This window comes from Anas acuta, chromosome 2, assembly GCF_963932015.1.
Source record: "Anas acuta chromosome 2, bAnaAcu1.1, whole genome shotgun sequence".
In the NCBI taxonomy this organism is placed as follows: Eukaryota; Metazoa; Chordata; class Aves; order Anseriformes; family Anatidae; genus Anas; species Anas acuta.
In genome coordinates this window covers 33258736-33281165 of record NC_088980.1, presented here as the reverse complement: position 1 = coordinate 33281165, position 22430 = coordinate 33258736, and the positions used below count along the sequence as shown (strand labels likewise).

The following is a 22430-nucleotide window of genomic DNA, read 5'->3' as shown; positions in this document are numbered from 1 at the left end:
ATTAATTAAAAAAAAAACAAACAACAATTATTCTACAATGCCCAGCTGCACTGTTTCCAAGTGCCTATGTGTTAATTAACACATAGCAAACCCAGAAGCCCAAAGAGACCCTCACCTGTTTAAAGAACAGTTCCCTGCAGAGAGTATACAAGGTGCTAAACTTGCTGTCGAACAAGCACATATCAATAAACCTTTCAACAACCAACAAAATTTCACAGATCAGTTCAATGTCAGGGACAACCATGGCACAGGGTCTAAGGAAGAAAACAAACCCCATAATCCAGATACACAGATTAGTACTTAAACATGGTAAGAATAAGTCACTTAAATCAAATGACTGATGTGTGCAAACATTTTTAAAAACAGAGCTCAAGAGAGTCACAATTAAGAGTGTCAGTCAAAGCTAACAAGGACCTTACTTCAAAGCAAAAGGAGCTAATTAGGAACCGTTGATTGTTAGCATTCAGTAACATTTCTGTACACAAAGGAAAAGGAGACAGCTGAGAAATGCAGGGCTTGCAAGACAGGTACTACAGATACTTTAAGCAGGCAGCCTGCTGCAGTGTCACTTGCCACGAACCACCAAAAGATATTGCCAGAGCTGTGCAGGGTCTGGAAGTCAGATGCTACACCCTGCCGTTGCTGAAATGGCCATTTATTATTATTTTTTTTTTTTTTTAAGGACTTGGATTTTTGGGGTTGTTTAATGCTCTTGTACAAGGTTGTGTTTGCCTTTGGAGGTCATAGTGTTTGTTTCTTCCTTTTATATTATTATTTTTTAATTTATTATTATTATTTTTTCCCTTAATTTAACCATTAGTTCAAACTTCTGGAACACAAATACAACAACTCTTCTAATAGTATAATTCACTAAAAGCACTTGTGGGGAAATATATTGTCCCACCAATGTTCGCTAAGACTCAGCTTTAGGGTCTTAGACCAGTTTACAACTGGCCTTTCTCAGAATGCTGTAGCAATGCTGCATGCCTGCTGCGTCCTTCAGAGCCCAGCTACTGCTGCATCTATGTTGCTGTGTCTCGCAGCCTGTTACAGCTGGGGAAAGATCCCCCAAGGTTCACGACATTAAGATTGTCTGGATTAGGAAGATTTCACCTCAGAAAACGAGTACAGAACATTTGAAGAAAAAGCAATCCTTTTGCTAGGCTTTGCCCCACATTGCGTAGGATTAAAGAGGGCTGATGGAAACCTCTCTAGCGACAGTCTTTGCAGAGGCAGATGAATCCTAACCATCTTCTAAACATCAAATCCTAACCACCTCCTTATAACCAGATGTTGCTTCCTGCTTGTCATAAATTTAGGCCCAAAGGACAAAAAAGCTAATTGCTGCTGCCACCCAGCCCTGCCATCTGAAGCAGGATGTTTGGTTGGTGAGAGGAGATGTGCCTGAGCAAACAGCTTTCCAACTTTAGCAGACTTCTGTGTCTTTCTGCTGTGAAAGCACGAAGGAGTATGGTGTCATAGGTAAAGAAAAAATAATACAAATACCAAAATGCTGGTCTATTTTAATAGATAAGCAGGTAGACTCCATTTCAACTTGCTCGCAGAAGCACCAATGTGAGGCCCAGTTCTGCTCTAGGTTTCTATCTTATAAAAATCACGGGTGTTTACTGCTCAGAAAAGCAGTCCCAGATATCAACTCTATACTTGTGCCTCTCCAGACAGCCTGACAATGCCTTGCAGCTTGCCCTACTGAACTTCAATATATTGAGAAATGAATTCAGTGAATCAAATTGTTCTCAAGTCTTGGTTAAATCAGTGAAAAGCATCAAGGCAAGAGCATAGATTTCAAGTAACAAAGCAACTTACAACTTCTTTTTAAGCAAGCTCTGCACTGTTAAATCAAAGACCATCATCACATAGTTTAAAACACAGCTCCAACACTTTGTTGGAATAAATTGGCATCATTAATTCAGCCCCAGAACACCATTTTGATATTAACTCACTGAGTGCAACATGCAAAATATGGTTAGATCTTTTAAAAATTAAACTTCTTCCTTGAGAGACTGGCATTAAGATATAAGGCATAAACATGTACTTTAAGAAAGAGATAACAGGCTGTCCTGCAGCATCCAAAACCATATGAAACTTTTTACTGTGTACCATGCTTTTCACAGCTTCTCACCAATCACACATTCAGTAGCTTACTAGCAAAGCATATGGCTTAAATTGGAACTGGTAGTCACAAAACCTCTGTGTAGGCATACCTATGCTCATGGCAGAAAGTGATAGCTAGGCACTTACACGAGTAGTTAATTTACTATGTTAAACCAGCTGTAAGGATTCCCATCTATGGAATCTATTCCTACCACTAGACAGCAAATATTCTTGTGTGTATATGTACATTTTAGTGCTCACAGGTATATGCATATCCTGGGTTCACAGTGATAAATGTTGTAACTGATGACTTCAGTGTAATGTTTTGCCCAAGGAAAATCTTGGTTATCTCTACATATATACATATATATATATATATATATATATATATATTATATTTACTGTTTGATTAGATGTAAACAAGTGCATAATACAAAACCAGTCATCAGATGACAAAGGTTTATCTTTCCCCAGATCATGTCTCACAAGATCCAAAAGCAAACGCCTAGGAAAGTTTGTGCTAGCAGAGCAGGCATAGTGGCAATTCTCTGGTGGGCACTGGTTTTTAGTAACCTTTCTACTGTCCAGCATATAACTTGGATAGAAAAGTTTGTACAGTTAGGGCAACAAAGAGTGCCTACAGCTGAAATAGAAGGAACTAAATTTTAAAACATGCATTATAAATGCAAAGAACAAGAGTAAAAAAGGGAAATTCTGGTGGCTGCTTCTCTGAGGAAAGTATAATGAGGTCATTTCTTCACATGGTAAAAGACAGGTATACTCACTCAGTACAGCCAAGGCAACTGCCAGAACTGAAGATGAAAGCGAGTGTAGAGCACAAGTCCATAAACCCCACCAATAAAACAGGACTGAGGCAGGGATGAGGTGGTCTTGAAAAGGCCAGGAGACAACACTGAAGAAAGGAAGCAAAGGAAGGAGAATGATGTGGTACAGTGGAAACTAAAAGGCCTGTCTCAAAAACACTGGGAAACCCTGGAACCCTGAGACTTCTTGAAAAAAATGAGCCCCACCAAAATTCTGGCCCATGCTGTGCAATGATTTCACATGGTGGGACTTGAACAAGACCCAGATTTCAAGAGCAAAGCTTTAATTGCATTCCTGTAGGGCCAGGAGGTTACTCACATTTATTACTACATCTTGAAGAGGAAGTTATGTTGACGTAGTATATTACATGGGTGATATAATGTTATTCTCTACTCCCTTAGTGCATTTACAGAAGACTTCAGATGAAATTTGCAATATTTTACTGATTCAGTATTCATGGTCTGTAAAGGACAAAAGAAAAAAAAAAAAAACAGTGAAAAAATACTTTGTTTTCTTGTCCCTAATTGCATTCTGAATCATCTTTGCATGTACTGCCACCACCACCAAAAGTTCTGCAGAGATGCAATTGAATTCAAAGCATCCCCAGGCGTTTTGAAAATGCTTACAAAAATAAAACCAGCAGATAATTTCACTGGACTTCTTATTTTTCTGTATCACATCATGAAGGAAGTATCAATGCAATTATAAAGGATATATCAGTAGCAACACTTGGAACGAAATTGTCTAGTATCCCAAAAGGTTTTTTTTTTTGTTTGTTTGTTTGTTTTAAACACATCAGAGCTCCACTTCTTTATGGCAGGAAGATGTCATCTGCATGAAGGTCCAGGGTTCCTAGCCCACCCTTTTTAAAGCAGAACAAGTCCTAAAGTCCCCAGCACTCAGTCCACTCAGAAAGCAGAGACAATGTGACAGAGACAATGCTTGAAGTCACAAAACCAGCGGCAACCACAGAAACGTAGCCTTGCTGCATCACACAAAGGTTCATTGTGGATGACCATTTGTCTTTCATAGAACCTAGCAGAAATTATTTAAAAAACAAACAAACAACAACAACAAAAAAAAAAACAATAAAACAAACAAACAAAAAACATAAAGCAAGCCCAGGAGATGGATATTCTGGGAATATAAACCATAATATACCACTGACACATCAGACAGGATTTACTAAAACAAAACAACAAAAACAAAACAAACACATACAAAAACAAACAAAAACTAACCAAACTCAAACCAGTGGAAACAAACAAACAAACACACACCACAAACCACTCTACCAATTTTATCATCATGTTTAATAGCCATGAACTGAACTGAAATAGGACTAACCATTTATTTGACCTCTTTTTATACTTCTGTCATTCTGTAGCCAATTGTTCTGTATTTTAAACTGCACACAGTGTGAAAGTGTTTTTTTTTTTTTTTTTTTTTTTTTAAACTCTGTTGCATAATTATTTCAGGTAGTGCCTATTTGCATTTATATTATGACAGTGAACAAAAGATGAATCTTTGTCCATCTCCTCTATTATAGGGATAATTTTAGGTATCTCTATCAGATTTTCCTCTCCTTACAGGTGTGTTTCTTATTTGTATTTCCAATGTGGCAGATTTTCTAAATTGGAAAAGAAATCCAGGCTACTTAAGTATTCAAAGGAAGTGGAGGTAAGCAAAGGTGAAACAAAATTCAAACAGCAGAAGCTACTCTTCTGAAGCGGAACTAAAATAAATAAAATTAGAAGTAAACTGTTTGGTTTGACTCAAAAAACCATCAATTTCTGCTTCCTTAAACAAATACATGGGTTTAATATTTATATCTTTACTGCTTTCATACTTTGTTCTTGCTACACTAACATGGTTGAACTCTGGTAGTCTTTGTACCTTTCATCTCAGTTCAGAATCGTCCCATGGAAAACCCAGCAATCAAGATGTACTCAAAATGCCCATGAGATAACAGAAACTGAAGCAAAAGGACTATTTCTTTTCTTTTTCTTTTTTTTTTTTTCCCCTCCCCGTAGATGCTAAGAGCAGTTAATTTACTATAAGACTAAAATTATTAAATATTCTTTTATGAGACCATTTTCACACTGTGCTAATTTTCCCTGAATTATGCAAAAAGACACCTATGAATACCTATTTCTTGTGTTAATCCTTCAGAACTCATTCCCTAGGTTTCTCTTCCAGCCTAGTGAATCCCATTTCTACATCTGAAACCCTTCAGATTTTTGACAAGTATGTGCAACCTAGACTGAGTAGTCAAGAAGTTCTCTCTGGTTTTCTTCATAGGCCAGTATCACCTTCCTGACGTAGAGACACTATTTTGCATAGAGTTTCATCAAGGTGTAGCAACCAAGACTTTTTGAAGGAAAAAAAAAAAAAAAAAAAGGCATAAATCTAAGCACATAGCATAAATGCTATGTTTTATATTAACAAAATAAGAAGCTCATCTCTTTAATCCTTATAAAAGATGTTCTTCATATCAACATTCTTTACAAACTTGAAGCGAGGATTTTTCTATTTGTTTGCTTTTCTTCTTCTTTTTTTTTTTTTTCTTCCCCATTTTCTCTTTCCACACTGTTTCTTCAGTAGGATTTAATTCTGAGGAGCCTTTCCCAATTACTGGGATACCAGACATTGTTTTGCTTTACATATCCATTTGATTGAAGCACACAGATCTACTGTCTTAGAGATTAGAGTTTTTCTGTTCTGCAGAGACAGAGTAAACACAGACAATACAGTCTTTCCTATGTCTCCAGGCACTCAAATGTAGCTGTGTCTTGGAGAAACTATCTCTAAGAGGCAAACTGCATATATTTGCCCATTCAATCTCTGGCTTCCCTGCTGAGACAATCAATCATTAGAACTACATGCAACATTGATTTTATGCAATGTGAATGCTTATCCATTCAGCACTGTTGTGAGAACAATAAGTTATTGTCTCAGAAGCTGCTGATCTGTTCTTTCTGACCTACCACTACCCAGTTAGTACGCGTACTGGCTGGCCAATTAGCAAACATGAGGCTCAAAAACAGCTAAACCCATGTTCAGCTGATAGGGGACATGGGAGAGAGCTTGAGGTCTGGAGAGGTGTGCCTTAAAGGATTAGAGAGAAGGAGAATGAAATTGTTGTGGAAATGCAGAAGATAGAAGTATGAGGAAAGTAACGTTTAACCATAGGGTTCATTAGTATAAATTATTAGTATGGGTTCAATGTTCTGTGGCTTTCAGCACAATTTTTCTTTTTGATTGCTCCTAAACACTTAACTCTCTACACTTCTTTATAAGCTTCCACACAAAAGGCAACTAGATTATTAAGTTATTAGTTTATTAGGCAGCTCTGAGCAATGTAGTAGTGATAATATTTTGAAATTTGGAAAAGATATTTGTAATTTTTTTAATGATTTTTTTTTAAGTTTCCATTTTAAAAAGTGACATTTTATGCCAATGTAAGAGTTCATTTAATCTACATCCCAAAGAAGGGAAAATCCATTAAGTAAATTTCATATAACTCAATATACCTGACCACTGCAATCATACTCCTCATGGAAAGGAACATGCCCCTTTTCTCTGCTGTACATTCCAAGGGCAGTGTTTGTTGATTCCTCTATATCCTCTTGAAAATGTTTCTTCACATTCAATTGATCGTAGCAAGTAAAATGCACCAAATGATGGGGTGATTAACAGCGTTTCAATTGTAAGTTTTAAAAACAATAGATTTTTTTTTTTTTTTTTAAATGGTATTTTGATAGCATTAGAACACTTATGCTGATGAAACAAATAAGAAGAGTATTTCTGATTTCTCTGGTGGTACAGCCTGACACAGCAACACTGACTGTTACATGATTACTACACAGGAGGTTTTTTATGGGAAAAGCTGGGTGGAAACAGTCACAGAGCAAGTAGTGAATAGAGCTAATGACACTATTGTCAGTTGTCAAAGAGACTGAAGGTCTAAGCTCAATATGAAACCAAGATGTCTTGAAATTATTATTAATTATTGTTAGTGATTATTTCACAAAAAAAAAAAAGTTGATTTAGGTATAAATGCCTTGTGTAACAACACACCTCTCCAAAGACCGTAGATTTTGAAGATCACTGTCTACACACTGGCGTGGTCTATTCCTGACAAGTAGAACAGAAGACTGTCTGGCTGCTCTTCTTGTATATAACATAGAACAATTAATGGATGAAACAAGTCAGTAAGATTTAGTAATGTAAAGCAGATGGGAGAATCTACGATCATGTCTGAAAAGGCTCAACATTTAGGCCTGTCAAATAATTCATCCTCGGAAAATATCAGTTCTTCTGTTACATGTCTCATCCCTCATAAAAAAAAAACAAAACAAAACAAAAAAAAAAAAACAACTTTGCCTGAGACACACCAATAGCTTTAGTACTCAGAGAATTAATGGCCATAGCTAGATCATCACTGAGGCCAGGAATATTATCTGACATGTAGATATATCTGGCATGTGGAGTATAGAAGTCCTGAAATGAAATATACTTGTGCTTTAATACAAATTTGTCTCAAAGCGTCACAAAATCTACTAGATTATTGTTGAAGGGGAGAAAACAAGGATAGCTACAAAAACATTACTTACATTAATGGTCAACAGTAAAGTCATTAACAACGTAACAAAGACCATGGATCTCTCAGTCTTACTTATCACCACTATGCATAACATTTCTGAAATTTGATCAGTCGGCACCAGAAGCAGAATTGATTTGATGATATTATTGGCCTTTTCCACTTCTAATTCCTGCAAAGTTATGATCTATACACATTCAAATCATACACAGCTAAATTTCCAGTAAAAGACAGCACAAGATTTCTAATATCTCAGAATGATGGTTTAATCTCTCCTTGATGAAGACCTTGTACCTCTCCTAGCTGTCAGGAAATAGTTACTGCCTTACTTCAGAAACATGAATATTTTGTATAAGTAAATTAACACTCAAATTAACATTCAAAAATAAAAGTGTGATACTATGATACTATCTTCTCACATCATTACCTGGAAATATATCCTTCTATCGACAACATGAAGTACAAATATATGCAAAGAAGTTTACCTGTTCTGGCTGTGTTCCTATTGGAAGAATAGCTAGCAAGTCTGTTGAAGAAACAAAATATAAGTGAGGAAACATTATGTGCTTGGTTTCTAAATATCCACGCAGGGATTTTTCCCAAAGAGGAAGTCTGAAAGAAAACAGAAATTTTAATGGTATTGCCTTCAAGCTCCCTAAAACCAAGAACTCTCTTCCAGTTAAGGAGGAAATCAGATGAAACAGTGAAACAGAACAATGCAGTCTACTTTTAATTTTAAGTACCAACAATGGATCCAGCTGTAAGAAACAGCTGGAAAGTGGCAAACTTTACATATTTTCAAAACAGCTCTTTTCACTCCTTCAGACCAAGAAGTCTATAAGAACGGAACGCTACCAGAGAAGTCTCTGAGAAAGTACATTTGACTACATGGAAACTCCTCTTCAACTCTTCCATAGAGTCCAGACTTAGGAAACAAGGGTCAGGAAGATTTCTTTTTGACAGGGCAGATATTTATAGATAAAAGAAATTTTTGAAAAAGCAAAACCCAATGAACCACTGTAATGAGAGAGTGAAGTGACTCCAAAAATACATTTTCATGTATGAAGAATAACAAACACAAAAATAAATGCTGGTATTAGCACTAGAAGTATTAAGCTTCAAAATGCTCAATTACATGCCTGTCTGCAGGGGAAATAAGACAAACACCACATGCATGACAAATCTGCTGCAAGTGAGAAATAAAGACTCCCAGCTACAAGTTTGTGTGTGGGAGAAAATAAATTTGACAAAAAAAAATATTTTGAAGACATTTGAAAAAGTTTTACATCATGTGATTCATAAATAACAAAATAATACCTCAAATGTAATTAATCATACAAATCTATACAAGTCCAGTATCTCAAATAGCAATGAACAACAAAAATATTATCATATAATTTCAAAACTGTACAAAAAGCAAGCATGACTCAACATTCATCATTTCCCAACTATTCCAGAACTGTATTTCCAACTCACGGTCATACTGGAAATTTTACCTGTGTTGCAAATCTTCAATTTTTCATGTATCGATGGCTTGGTGGTAACTTCTATCATGTTTTTGTTCCTGTTGTGTCATTCCCATACAGAATTGTGAGGAAATCAGTTACAGCGGGTGGAATTCCCCTCACATTTTGCCATTTCATACCATTTGGTATAAAGGGACAAAGAAAGCACAGGGGAAAGGAAGTGGAAGAAGACACCTCACCAGCTTAAAATTCTATTTTTTAAATGACAAAAGAAGAAAATCCACAACCATTTATTTTCACAATGTTTACAATGAACCTGAAGAAAACGAAAAAGGAACTCAGGCAACTTAGTTCTTCTTTGAACAGCCATTGAAGAAAAACAAACACTGCTTTGATTATAGTATTAGATCTCTTCTAACAACATGACAGATTGCACCAAAAGCATTAACTTGTATGACAATTCTGCTTATGTGTGAAAGACCCATGCCTTCTTAAATATGCATCATGAAGAAAATCATGCCTGTTAATTATCATTAATCATCATTCTTAACAAGGTTTTCAACTAATGCAAAGGTGTGAATGTAGGGGTTTTTTTGTAGGTGTATAGTTAGATGTGTTGCAGCCCATATTGCTTACGCTGCAGATTTAAACAATTAGAAATGTATTTGATGTTTTAAACGTAGAACCTATGAAATGATCACTATCATAACTTAGCTTTTCAGAAACACATGTAGTGAAAAGTGAGCCCTCAGAATTTTCCCGGACATATGTAGATTGAATTATAGGTATATTCATAATGCAAGTTACTCTCTTTACTCTTCAAGGCTTCAGTGGCTTTTTTTTTTTTGTTTGGCCAGAAAGAACAATTAAGACCTGATATTCTGTATAAGTGAAAATGCTTAGGCTGACCTACTATAATTTTTGGTCCTTAATAAGCAATATATCATAACCTTATATTTCAGCTATCACTGTCATAAATTAGTGTTTCACAGCAAGGATTTCCTTAACTGAGAAATATCATATCTCTGTGCAACTCCAGGAGATTAAAAAACTAACAAAGAGTTAGTTTTTCAAATATCAAAGAAGATATTAAAGTCATGTGAAGGAATGATCCACAGAACTTCTTCCACTACTGAGGTTTGTGATAATGTGCCAGTTTGCATGCCAGTCCATGTGAAAGGAAAACAAGGCAAATAAATACTTTAATTTTAATAATAAAGAATGCAGACTACACCTAAGTATACTTTCTGCAATAACATTAACTCAATGGGTTAGAAACAAACCTATCAAAGAAATTTTCAAACTAAACTTTCAACATGGTATTGTTTAAAAATATCTACTTAATTACTCTATATAACTCAAATACAAGACATAAATGAACATAACACACTTACTCTACTTACTCTGAAGCCCGTATTGATTTCATCAAGTCTATGTACATCTTCAGGCAAATGGCTTCTGATATCATCAGAGAAAGTGAAAATACTTTCTAGATGAGCCCACGTGCATTGAACTTCCATCCAAATGGAAATGACAGAATCTGCCACATTTAATTTATTTTGTCAACCTTCATTTGTTCAATGAAATACACCACGTATTTACTTTTCAGTATTGTTTGTAGCTGAACCTAGAAAGACAAAAAAAAAAAAAAAAAAAAAATGCACTAATCAAAATAATATATCAGAGGAAATAGGGCTAAAGTGAGTTCAATAAATTATCTTGTTATTACTGTATATCGTAACAGAACAGATATTTAAATGCTGCACATGGACAGCATATTATCGAATTATAAAAAAATCTAAGAAAACATAAGTTTAGAGAGCTGTAATTTCATTAACTCCTACATCAAGAAAGGAATTTTCTTAGAATATGTACAGTTACTTAGCATGCATATAATTTCACAGGACTAACATCTGGAGAAACTGTAACTCACTAACAAAGATTCATGAAAAAAGTTTTTATCTAACCAAGCATATGAAAGGAGCAACTAATGATATATGAATAGTATTTCTATTAAGCTCTTACTTGTTTTTTATCTAGAATTTCAAGCAGATGTTCAATTGACTTTATTAAAGGAGCTCTGTTCCTGTGATTTTCTCCATAAGAAAATTCCAAGACAGCCTACATTTGGCTGATTTCTGCAAAAATCTGGAAAAAACAACATTAGTTATAACCTCTGTCAATAGTCTCCCTAAAAACTAATTCCTAAAGAATTTAATAGTAGGCTGATGTTTCAGGTGGCTTATTTATTTCCTTACTTTTCATTTTTACTCTGCCCCTCATTTCCTCCAGTCATTATCAAGAAGCCTTCTCTTTGCTATCCAGGAAAGTTTCTAGCCACATTGTTTACTTTTCTTCTAAATATTTAATATGAATTATTACTTGTAAGTATTTCCTGTCTCAGACAAAACAGAGAACCCTTTATGCTTAGTGCTGCTCTTAAACTCATCAGGGAGAGAAACACCTATTGAACAAACCTCTAATCTAGCAAGCCAGGTATGCCCCCAGGGAGTGCCCCCAGGGAGTCGGGTCATTTTGTGTGAGCAGAGACAACAGATTCTCTTCTCAATACTTGAGATGGCTCTGTCTGAATGCTGAATCACTGCTCCACTTCCAAATCGAATGGTTGGCAGCAGCAGCACTACCACATGCCTGAGTGTACTTTTGCATTGATATGTAGACTATGAAAGACCATTACTGGGGTGTCTTTAACTGAATACTTACTCCCATCACCTTCTTGACCTGGTATCATGTCTCTCTGACTGCAGAATTTTGCTGCTCCAATATTCCCGTTAAGGATGATATCAGAGATATCAGATTGTTCACCTTTAACTCCAAGCCTCTACATGCATCCCAGACACAAACCTTATTATCCAAAGAATATATTTCCTATGGAACAGGATAAAAATAGCTACAATAATTACTTATTATTAACAACCACCTTAGAATAGAGAAGTTGAAAGATCGCATAGTATAGCTGCATAACCACTTCACAACTAACCAGAAATTAAACCACATTATTGAAGGCATTGTCCAAATGCCTCTTGAACACTGACAGGCCTGGGGCATCAACCACCCTTCTAGGGAGCCTGTTCCTCTGTTTGGCCACCCTCAAGGTAAAGAGATTTTTGTTTCTACTGTTGATTAGTAGGAAAACTACCTTGCTGATAGATAAGATAAAAATGATGAGATTTGTCAGAAAGCTCTATTTTCCTGTTTCAAATGCAGATATTTGGGACAGCATAAGTCTATGGAAGATTGTATTGGAGTCAGTAGATAAAGTAAAAGCTCTGAAGATTTACTTTCCAATATGATACTTTAAATAATAAATAACTATTAACACAATGATTTTATAATTCCAGTTGGATCAGAGCCATTTAGTCCATCGCAGTTCCAACAACTTAAGTGATATTCTTATTATATCACTGCAGATAAAAGTATAATAACTTTAATAACCCTCTGTGAATTGCAGTTCTGGCTATAAGCGAGAGTTCTGTGTACACCTGAATGTGATGAACAGGACACAAGTGATCAGCCTATGACCAGCAGTGGCAGTTATCAGCATCTTCCCTATTCCATGATCTGACATATATGCCATAGTGAATGATGTGAAGGCAGAAGGTCAACACAGCCATCTCAGTCTTGTTCTTGCTTATATTACCCCTACCACAGCATATGACTCCTGTTATCATGTAATGAAACTTATGTATTTCTGAATGAAATACATACATGAATAAGAAGAAATATACCCATTAGGTTCAAGACTTTCTTAATTCAGTACTCAAGTTTTATATTGTCTGCGGATCACAGCTACTCCTTTAGTGTCCTCCAAATCATCTGGGGTGCTTCTGTTCTTATTTTTATTTTGTTCTTAGCCTGTCCCATTGGAACTCTCTTCTGTAGGACTACTACCAATAACACATTGCAAATACTTCAAAGTGCCTTCCCTCAGAAAAAAAAATGAGCGTCTTTGCCAAATCTATGAAGCTAACCCAACTACTCTGGAGATATGTTAGGACTAGAGCAGATAAACCTCTGCAAATTCCATTTGTCTCTAAAAATGATGACTTTCATCTGGTCATTTCTTATTCTTTCATTATTTGTTCACACACCGCCACTATTCCGAAAAGTGACAATGTGGATTTACCATGCTCCTCCGCATGGATTGGAAACTCAGCCAGAAGAATAAAGTTTTAAAGGGAAGCCCCAAACCAAAACATGTTCCAGAACATTCAGTTTGGACATGAGCAACAAATCCACTGAAACATCAAAGTGGGTGGGAAGAGTGAGGAAGGGGTGGCACCAAAACAGATAAATTGTACAAGCAGACAGCTATGGAACCTGCCTTGGCAAACCTTCTGAGCTCTACATCCATCTGTTCCCCATTAATCTGTCTCCACTGGGTTTTAGTCCAATCATCAGTGATGCTCTGAAACAGAAAGTACAGATAAAAGTGTCAACAACATTTGGTACAAACAAGCTTCTGCTATATATATCTGCTATAACAGATAGATGGATGCAGGGGGAAGGCCTAGCATGCAGGAATACCTTCTGGACCTTATTACTTGTTTCCAACTCTATACCACCACTACCTAGAAAGCACACAAAATAATCAATTTTCTCAAAATCCAATCCAAAAGACAAGCATTTAAACTATTTAATACTTCAGTTTCTGATAGTGCCACAAAGGTACACGTATGAATACTTAATTAAACATGCCCATATGAGGTAGCTGGGAGATGTGAGGGAAACTGCCCCATTCTCTTCATGGCAATACAAATGCTACACACACAAAACAAACAAACAAACAAAAAAAGCTGTATACATTTCTAACCTTGCCTATGAAAACCAACATCTTGATGTAAAAGAACTTCAAAAGGCTGATTTCCCAAACACCCTTTTTCTGGATTCAGAATCAGATACAACCATTGGTGAATTGGCTTTGCTTGTAGCCTTCTATATTTTTCTCATTTCTGAAGTGGAACTTCTGAAGTTTTACTCACTGATTTTAACTATTTCAGCAAACTATTGGTATTAAGTAAGCTTAAAGTAAAACTACAAAAATTGTTTTACTTTGGGATTATCTTGAATTTTGTTAACCTGAGAACAGAAATATTTTTAATCTGGTTATCCTAGAATATAGCAGCTATAATTTCAAAAACAAAAGGAATATGAAATTATTCAATATTATTATTATTATTTTTTTAAATCAAATCTATAAGCACTTCTAGGATCAAATTAAGAACATAACATTCAGAATATATTTTAACCTTTCGTTTTCTTTTCAATTCCTTTCAAAACAAAACAAAACAAAAAAAACCACACCATTAATATAACCATTCATATCCCACACTTTCTTGAGCAACTATATTTCTTTATTTCTTTTCAACACTGAAACACTTATTCCAAACTACAAGCAAAAGAAACAAAATTTTGCAGATTCCTGCATTAATAACAATTCTTTATTCAGAGAGTGGTGTGGCACTGGAACAGGCTGCCCAGAAAAGCTGTGGATGCCCCATCTCTGGAAGCGTTCAGGGCCAGGTTGGATGGGCCTTTGGGCAACCACAGCAGGGGGGTTGGAAGCAGATGGTCTTTAAGGTCCCTGCCAACTCAAGGCATTCCATGATTCTACATGTCTTTTGCAAGTTATTCAAAGCTAAATGAATAAAATACATTCTTTCTTAAAATACACGATTCTGGTCATCAGTTTAGTGGATATTCCCTTTCTTATCTTCCTAAAATATTAAGTTTCCATTACGTGCAGGCTACAGAATTCAGTATGACACCCAAGATAGAAACTCACAGCACAGACACAGAGAGAGAAACATTCAGCAAATTTAAATCAGCCTTGCATAAAAAGGACAACTTCATTCTGCTGCTCACAGTTGCAGAAGTGGGTGAAAGCATGAGTAATCCTTTGGAAATCATCGGGACTACACTTCTGTAAACTGTGTAACTGAGAAAACAGATGAGGCTTGGGACTTCATGACATGCTATTAAGTGAGAGTGTAACTAAAAATAAACTTCTTGCCACTTACAATTAATTGGATTCAAGTCTAAGAGAAGAAAATGAACCTGATAATATTCTATTTTCAGGTGGTCTGCTATCCTTTTCATTTGGGCAGACATTAAGAAAATATCACCCAAGAGTTCATCGAAGGTCATAAAAGCCATCACCAGCCTTTTTATCTAGAGAAGATTTAAATTGAATCTCTGTGGCATTAAGGATCATTTGTGCTTGAAAAACTGGAGCTGGCTTCAAACTTTCTTCTGTGTTCTCCAAAAAGAAGTCTGGAGACTGCATTAGGGTGTTATATAAGCCATCAATCACAATGTCATCAATGTAACTCTTCCTAGAGCATTAAATTTCACTGAATAAGGAAACAAACAAGCCTTCTCACAATTAAAAAAGCATTCTAATTTATGGTTGTGTTAATGTATGCCTTCATTCAGTAAGCTTCCTTGTTTCTATACTATGTTACAAAGTTGATGTATAGTTGAATATAGTATAGTTGAGTTGACTGTTATGTATACAATGTCATAGATGTGCATGTCTAAAAAACATGAGTAATAAAGTCTGTATTCCTGCTCCAAGACAATGTCTGCTATACCCGTTCCATTTCCAAAAGAAGTTGTTTTAATCCTCCCTGAAAGGTTTTCAGAAATGAAGAGCATGTTAGTTCTTCTAGCAATCTAGTGATTCATTATTCTTCCCATAAAGCAGTTTTCTCATTTATTACACTTGAACTTTCTGCACTTTAAATTAAGCTCATTTTGTTCTGGATGTAGGGAACAACCTATTTCCTTCCTGTATGCAGAAATCTTTAATATCTTTGAAGATTTGTCTGTTCTCAGCCTTTTCTTCTTTATCCTCAATAACTATTGAAGGATCATCTTTCTTAAAATGTAATGATTACACCTGGACACAATACTTTGTTGGAGGATGTTGGAGGATCTATTATCATGGATGATAATAGATATGTAAGATTTCTCCTTGTGTCTTTCAAAACGACTGCCTGTTTGAACATCTTATGTGCTTACTTTGTTCTTAATAATTTGATATCATTGACTCAGGCTCTGCATATGAGCAATCCTTATCTGTATCTTGAAAAACTGTTTCTAATCAACTTTATTCATCTTAGATTTTAATTGTTCCTGCTTTAGAAGAATATATACCACTACAGAAACATGTTTTAGCTACTCAATTTACTGTATACCACACTGCTGATGGAAGAGCTTGGATGCAAATGACAGCCATGAGATTCTCCATGCCTTGTGCAGTCAAGTACAAATACAGAATGTTGGTGAACAGAAAGTTTCTTCAAACTGTCAAATAATTTTTTTACTTCTTAGCTATGGTTCCTGGAAACTCCTGGAAAGAACCTGCATTTTGAACATCATAAAATGCAAACAGACTTTGAGGACTCACAATACTTCAGACTTTGAGGATTGTGCAAATGAGATACTTCACAAAAATTACATTTATTCCAAAGGAACCATAGTGCCCTTGTAGTTTCCAGCTTCAAGTGATGTCATATTCTTAAAGTTTATGTACACTTGTGATGTACTACCAAAGTACTTAGTATTCAAGGCATTTAATTTACCAATAGCTTACCTAGATAGAAACTGTAATTTAAGCAATACACAATTCTTTTCTTTTTTCTCTCTCTCTCTCTTTTTTTTTTTTTTAAATAATAAATGAAAAATAGTTTTATGTAAATAAGTACTATCCTTGAACACAGATTCTAAACCTGAGCAGTCATGAAATGCTATACAAAGAACTGAGACAAGAGGTCTGTCAGGATCCGGAGTTTTGGTTTTACATTCAAAATAATCATCTTTAACTCCTATAATATTAAAAACCATCTCTCTAAATGCACACAAGATGACTACAGGAATATGTTTAGAGATATTAGCATAGTCACCATGATTATTTTCAGGAAGCACACAAATCATATTTTGTATAACATTGCTTATAGTTTGTTTCTCTCAGATTGTTGGAAAGATAATGTCATGATAATATCTTCAAGGGTCATCATGCCCCTAATGGTGTCAAGAAAAATAAAATTAGAAATTGACATGTATAGATCTGCTATTCCTCTAAAGCACGACCACCAGAGACCACAGATACAGAGCTATATCCCTCCCTGCCAGCCCAAGGAAAATATTGAGGCAAAAGTACTTTTCATTAACCATTTCCTATTATGACTTGAAAGAAAGGAGGAACGAAAATACAGAGGCTAGGCTGACATATATAGATTTGAGTTCTTCTCTGAAACAGTGGAATACTTTGTAATGTGAAGGTAACATGCTTAATTTGTGGGAGAATGTGAGCATTTAACTCTACCCTGTGAGCTTATTGACCCAGTCTGGAAACTTCAAAAGGTATCTCCAGGAGAGACAAGTACTTAAATAAAACACAATTTTTGTGCAACATACAGTATTTTCTTTAAAGATAGGTGAACCCCTTCTTGTGAACATCACAAGAAACCTAATTCTCTCTGAAAAACCTGAAACTTGAATTGTGAACTAGTGAATGTATTAACTTAAATGGTTTGCAAGCTAATTTCCTGTTCCTCAGATGAAGTAGATAAAAATAACTGAAAGCAGCTTATACGTAGCTTATTAACGCACACCATGTGTTTCTGAATTGTCTACCACACAGAATCCTTAAGTGTTGAAAAATCCCCAGGAATCGTGAAAAATAAAACCACGCTAAAGGTGTCGTACCCCTTGATGCGGTAATTGCACATCAACAGTTCTCAAGATGGCTCACTCATGAGAGACAGGAGGTATCAGATCAGTAAAAAGACCTGAGAAAGGCCTTTCAAAACAATTTTATTGCCTATATTTGAAAAAAAAAAAAAAACAACAGATGCCTTATGTTATTTCTTGCTCAAAACAAAGTGACCACAACACCCCTGAGAACATTTTCTCTTCCCAAGCTCTAAAGGATATAGGAGGAGTGCAAAAAAATAGGACAGGCTGTGGACATGAGGGAGTTCCACATGCAGAAATGGTGAAGATGAATAGTCATGGCTCTTCTGTTACCGTGGGGTTTAGAGCAGGACACGGGACCTACAGCTCTTTGACCTTCTTTCCTTCCTTATTGTAACTGATGAGCAATGATCAGTTAGCTAAGTGATTATTATTTACAGAAACTGAGTTAATAACTGAAACATTTACTTAACATTTCAGATTATTTTTAATTTACAATGCAAGATCAATACCTGTGTATCAGTGATATAGATATTCAAGGAAAACAACTTATTACAGTATTTTGTTCAGGAAGCTTGTTAAGAGGAATAGCCATCTAGGCCAGCTAATACTACTCCTTACTTTTATGCTGCTACTGTTAACTCTTCTGTTAAACAAAGACCTTCTCAACAAGTTTTAACAAGTTCCAACTATCTCTGCATGTTATCATTAACTAGGATATTATGAGCATCAAACTTAAGCTACTCAAATACTTTGCCAACTCACTAAGTAAACAGTATGTTTTGACTCCGACTCATTGTTACATTTAATTAGATTACCTTAAGAATCTGTATCTGTCGCATGTTCTAGGCAACAGAACAACAGTCCTTTTCTATAGCACAGCTGTACTTTCTTAATACTTATAGTAATTAACCACATCCACAGATGAGCACTTCTGGAAAAATAATAACAGCAGGAAAAAAAAAAACTGTGGCATATTAATGCATTCTCATGCTAGCTGTGAAGGAAGAGTTCCATCACCTTCTTCTAAAGGACATCAAAGCACAAACAGAAACGTGCTTGTAAAGCTTGTTCTTTTGTTAAACATGTTAAATGTTTATCACCTCTGAGAAAGTAGTAATTTTTTTTAAATTTATTTATTTTTTTGCAAGTCACTTGGGGTGTGGAGATAAATACAAGTAGCTGAAGAAGACATTTAAATACAAACCATCAAATTTGAAAGGGCTTATCAAACCAATTTGTTTGAGTCTTCTACCTTTCTACTAATGTGCTTTAAAAATAAACGAAACCTCACTGCAGGAAAACCACATATATATACTCAAAATAGATGGGACTGAACAAGGCAGGATGAACTACACACACTTCTCCATAGCCAGTAAGGAAATTCAGTTTTAATTCTGTCACTGGCTGTGATACACATTTAAAACATGCACTTCAGAATTCCACTTAAGATCTGAGAAGTTCATATGTGTACCCTAAAGGCTGAACTTCCTTTGGTCCTCCCCAGGGTCAAAATCCCCAGTCCCATCACAAACAAAATCATTGCTGTGCTCTGGATTTCATGCAAGTCTACCCACATATTAACCAAACATACAGCACATTTCCTATTCAGAAGTATAAAAAACTCATTCTTGGAAATATCTTGACACTATTCAAATATCATACATTGAACAGCATGAACCTTGAAACTTCTGACAAAAAAATTAACTTTACACTGACAGCTATTGTTTGGTGCAGCCCCAGATTAATACTGTAAAACCTAAAGGTAAATACTGTCTGAAGAGACTGAAAAAATATTTTAGCAATGACAGTAAAAACAACACAATTATTGACGCTTATTATTGTACTTTTACATCTTCTGTCAACACTCAGCCCGCAAAAATGAATGAATAGGAGTGGCTCAGGCTTGAAATCTAATTCTTGTTGGCTACACTTTACCTGGAAAATCAACAAGCTCACTGTGCAGAATGATTGCTCAGAAGTGCACTACAAAGGTTGCTTTTGCACCAAGTCAGTCAAGTCACTAAGGAAGGAATCACTGCCTCAAAACCATATTAACCTCAACCTTCTTACTTACGATCTATGTAAATACGATAATTACCACACTTTAACTAGCAGTTTAAAGCTGTTACTCAAGCATTCTCAGCAACATTTCCATTTATATACCAAGTATGCAGGGAATCCTTCCCTGAGATAAAGGCAAAACCAGACAAACTGCATACAGCCCTGAGAAGGGGTGACATGAAACCACAGCTCCCACAGCCAAGGACTCTTCAGGGCATCCTGTGCCCATAGAAGAAAATAAAAGAAAGAAAGAAGTACAAAAAAAAAAAAAAAAAAAAAGAGAGAAAAGAGGCAGTAGGTCCTTACTGCCATTCACCTCTTTCTGGAGAAGCTTTGTACCTTTGTGCAAGGATTATCAGGAATTTAGTGTGAATCATAAGGGATTTTACAAGGAGTGATGGCACTTCGAGTTACGTTTTAGTGAATCCTGACTGTATGAGGACATGGGAAGGTTTGCTTTGGATATTACAGTACTGCAAGGATTTTTACCCTAAATGCATTAACAACTTTGCAAGGCTTCTGCATGAATTAAGCCTGTGTCATTGATTTAGTTCAAATCTAGTTTACACCCATTCTGTAATTACCTAGATTAAGTCACATATTTGCAAGAAAAATCAACATGCATACACACGGAGGCTTTGTTTCCAACCACATCAAATAGAACAGTAAATTTCTACATTTTCTAAATAATAATTATTATTTGAATAATAACAGTGTTAAGTTTTGGGTCTGTTTCAGAATATTTGCCTGTAAAAATAACACCTTATCCAAAGTACACGCTCCTTGCACTTACCAAAAAGAACAGGTCCAAGCTCCCGCAAGCCAATAAAACCACCCACAGGGAGGCTGAGTCCATCTCCAAATTGTTTGCATCTCTGCAAACCCAGCAAGGCTTGTAGGTACACACATGTTTCAGGAGCACAGGGAAATGGCAGGGATACAGCTAGGAGGACCAGCTGACCCGAACATTTTTTTGGAGGGAGAGTGTAAGTGTAGAAATAATAATTGGTCATCCAGTAGAGAATAAAAATAATATTCAAATGAAGCTTGGTCAGCAGACAGAATTGAACAAGTGTGTTGTTAAAGTAGCTTGTTTGGGGTGATTAAATCCCACTTGTGATGGTGCATGTTTGGATCAGCGGCAGAGAAGGGACACCATGAAACCTGCAGCTGGTGTCAGGGCTGCCTTCCTCTTCTACTGCTCACATTGCAGGGCTGAGGCACACACCTGTGTGGGGGCACACCTTGGTTCAGCAGCATCCCCACCTCAGGGGGATTTAATCAGCAGCCCCCTGGCCCCTGCTCTACAGTGCTGCAGATCTGGCTGCTTGTCTGCCAGAAATACCAGGTGAAGCATGAACAAGTCTGAGGAAATGTTCCAGCAGCTGGGGCACTCACCTGGAAGCTGGATGGCTCTGTGCTGCTCTTCATTTCTCTGTGGCCACTGTTTAATGCAGATGCATAAAGCATCCTGTGTGCTGGACCAGAGCCCATGCTGAAGACAGCTGGGCGCTCGAGCCAGCAAGCAGCTGTGCCAAGCCAAGTAATGTGATCAGGTACTGCTTTGTTTGAATTTATATTAAAAGAAGATTAAATCCTCCAGAACAAACACCCTTTCCCAAGTTTACAGTTATTTATAGCTATGACTTGACACCATAATCTTGAAAACAACAAAAAAGCACCTCTGGAAAGAACAGTAATAAATATTCTGTTCTACCAAATATACGTACAAAGGATGAATATACTTATAAGGAATTGTTTTAACTATAATTGTAAGACAACATTATATACCAAACACTTTTAAATGTTTCTGTATTTTCAAGTGGAATCAAGTGACATAATTAATCAAGTGATAAATTATGTATGGTTCTGGTGTATATAGTTAATCTCTTAACCCTTCAGGAAAAAAATAATAAAAAAAAATTACAGAACTGACTGATGGCAAAAATATTTATTTATTTTAACTTTGGTTGATGTTAGTGGGGGATTTTGTTCCACATTATCCAGATTTTTTCACTCAAATTTCCCAGTTCCACAACCTCCAAATTCAGATACTTCAAAATAAATGAGTATATGAAGGCTGAAACGCCCATGTGCAGGGTGCAATTTGACAACATTATTGTAATCTCAAGGATTGTATGCTCTCTTTGTAAAAACTTCACAGCTTTCTGTAAAATCTTCATCTGTAGAAGTTCACTTAGAACTTTCCCCACAATTCCATCAAAGTCCATTTTTTCCATCTTTTGAAATCCCAACATGTTGATGAAAGTTTGCTAGATCAAATGAACAAAAATTAATAAACAGTATGTTTCCACAAAAGAAAAAAATAACAATCCTGCTGTTTGAAATGTTTTAGCCTCATTTGACTTTCACTCTTCTTGTCTGGCAGAATGAGAAGTTAAAACCTATCATTTAAATACTTAATATTAAAAAAAAAAAAAAAAGTGATAGAGTAACAGGTAATTCCAGCAATGGTTTATCCTGGCTGAGTTACTTATAAGATTAAAACACAAGTGGAAATGAATTGTCCTATAGTACATACAAATTTAATTCTATTTTAATTTTATCAGATTAAGTTTTAAAAGGTCTGAACTAAAGTGAGTAAACAGTAATAAACATACTTTCAAGTATAAACA

General features: G+C 35.8%; 2 long non-coding RNA genes across 3 annotated transcripts; both read right to left on the bottom strand.

The window, feature by feature from the left end:
- Nucleotides 1-83: 83 nt before the first annotated feature.
- Nucleotides 84-11894, bottom strand: LOC137852427 (uncharacterized). 2 transcript variants are annotated; one of them, XR_011093821.1, is made up of 7 exons: nt 11734-11894; nt 11035-11157; nt 10404-10636; nt 8029-8155; nt 3259-3401; nt 2901-3028; nt 84-254 (listed from the first exon to the last, which is right to left on the bottom strand). It is a non-coding gene; the product is annotated as an uncharacterized lncRNA (long non-coding RNA). The 2 variants fall into 2 exon arrangements; XR_011093820.1 differs by having other exon boundaries at nt 85-254; nt 10413-10636.
- Nucleotides 11895-13353: 1459 nt separating this feature from the next.
- LOC137852428 (uncharacterized) lies at nt 13354-21331 on the bottom strand. The gene is made up of 2 exons (XR_011093822.1): nt 20588-21331; nt 13354-13438 (listed from the first exon to the last, which is right to left on the bottom strand). It is a non-coding gene; the product is annotated as an uncharacterized lncRNA (long non-coding RNA).
- Nucleotides 21332-22430: the final 1099 nt, after the last annotated feature.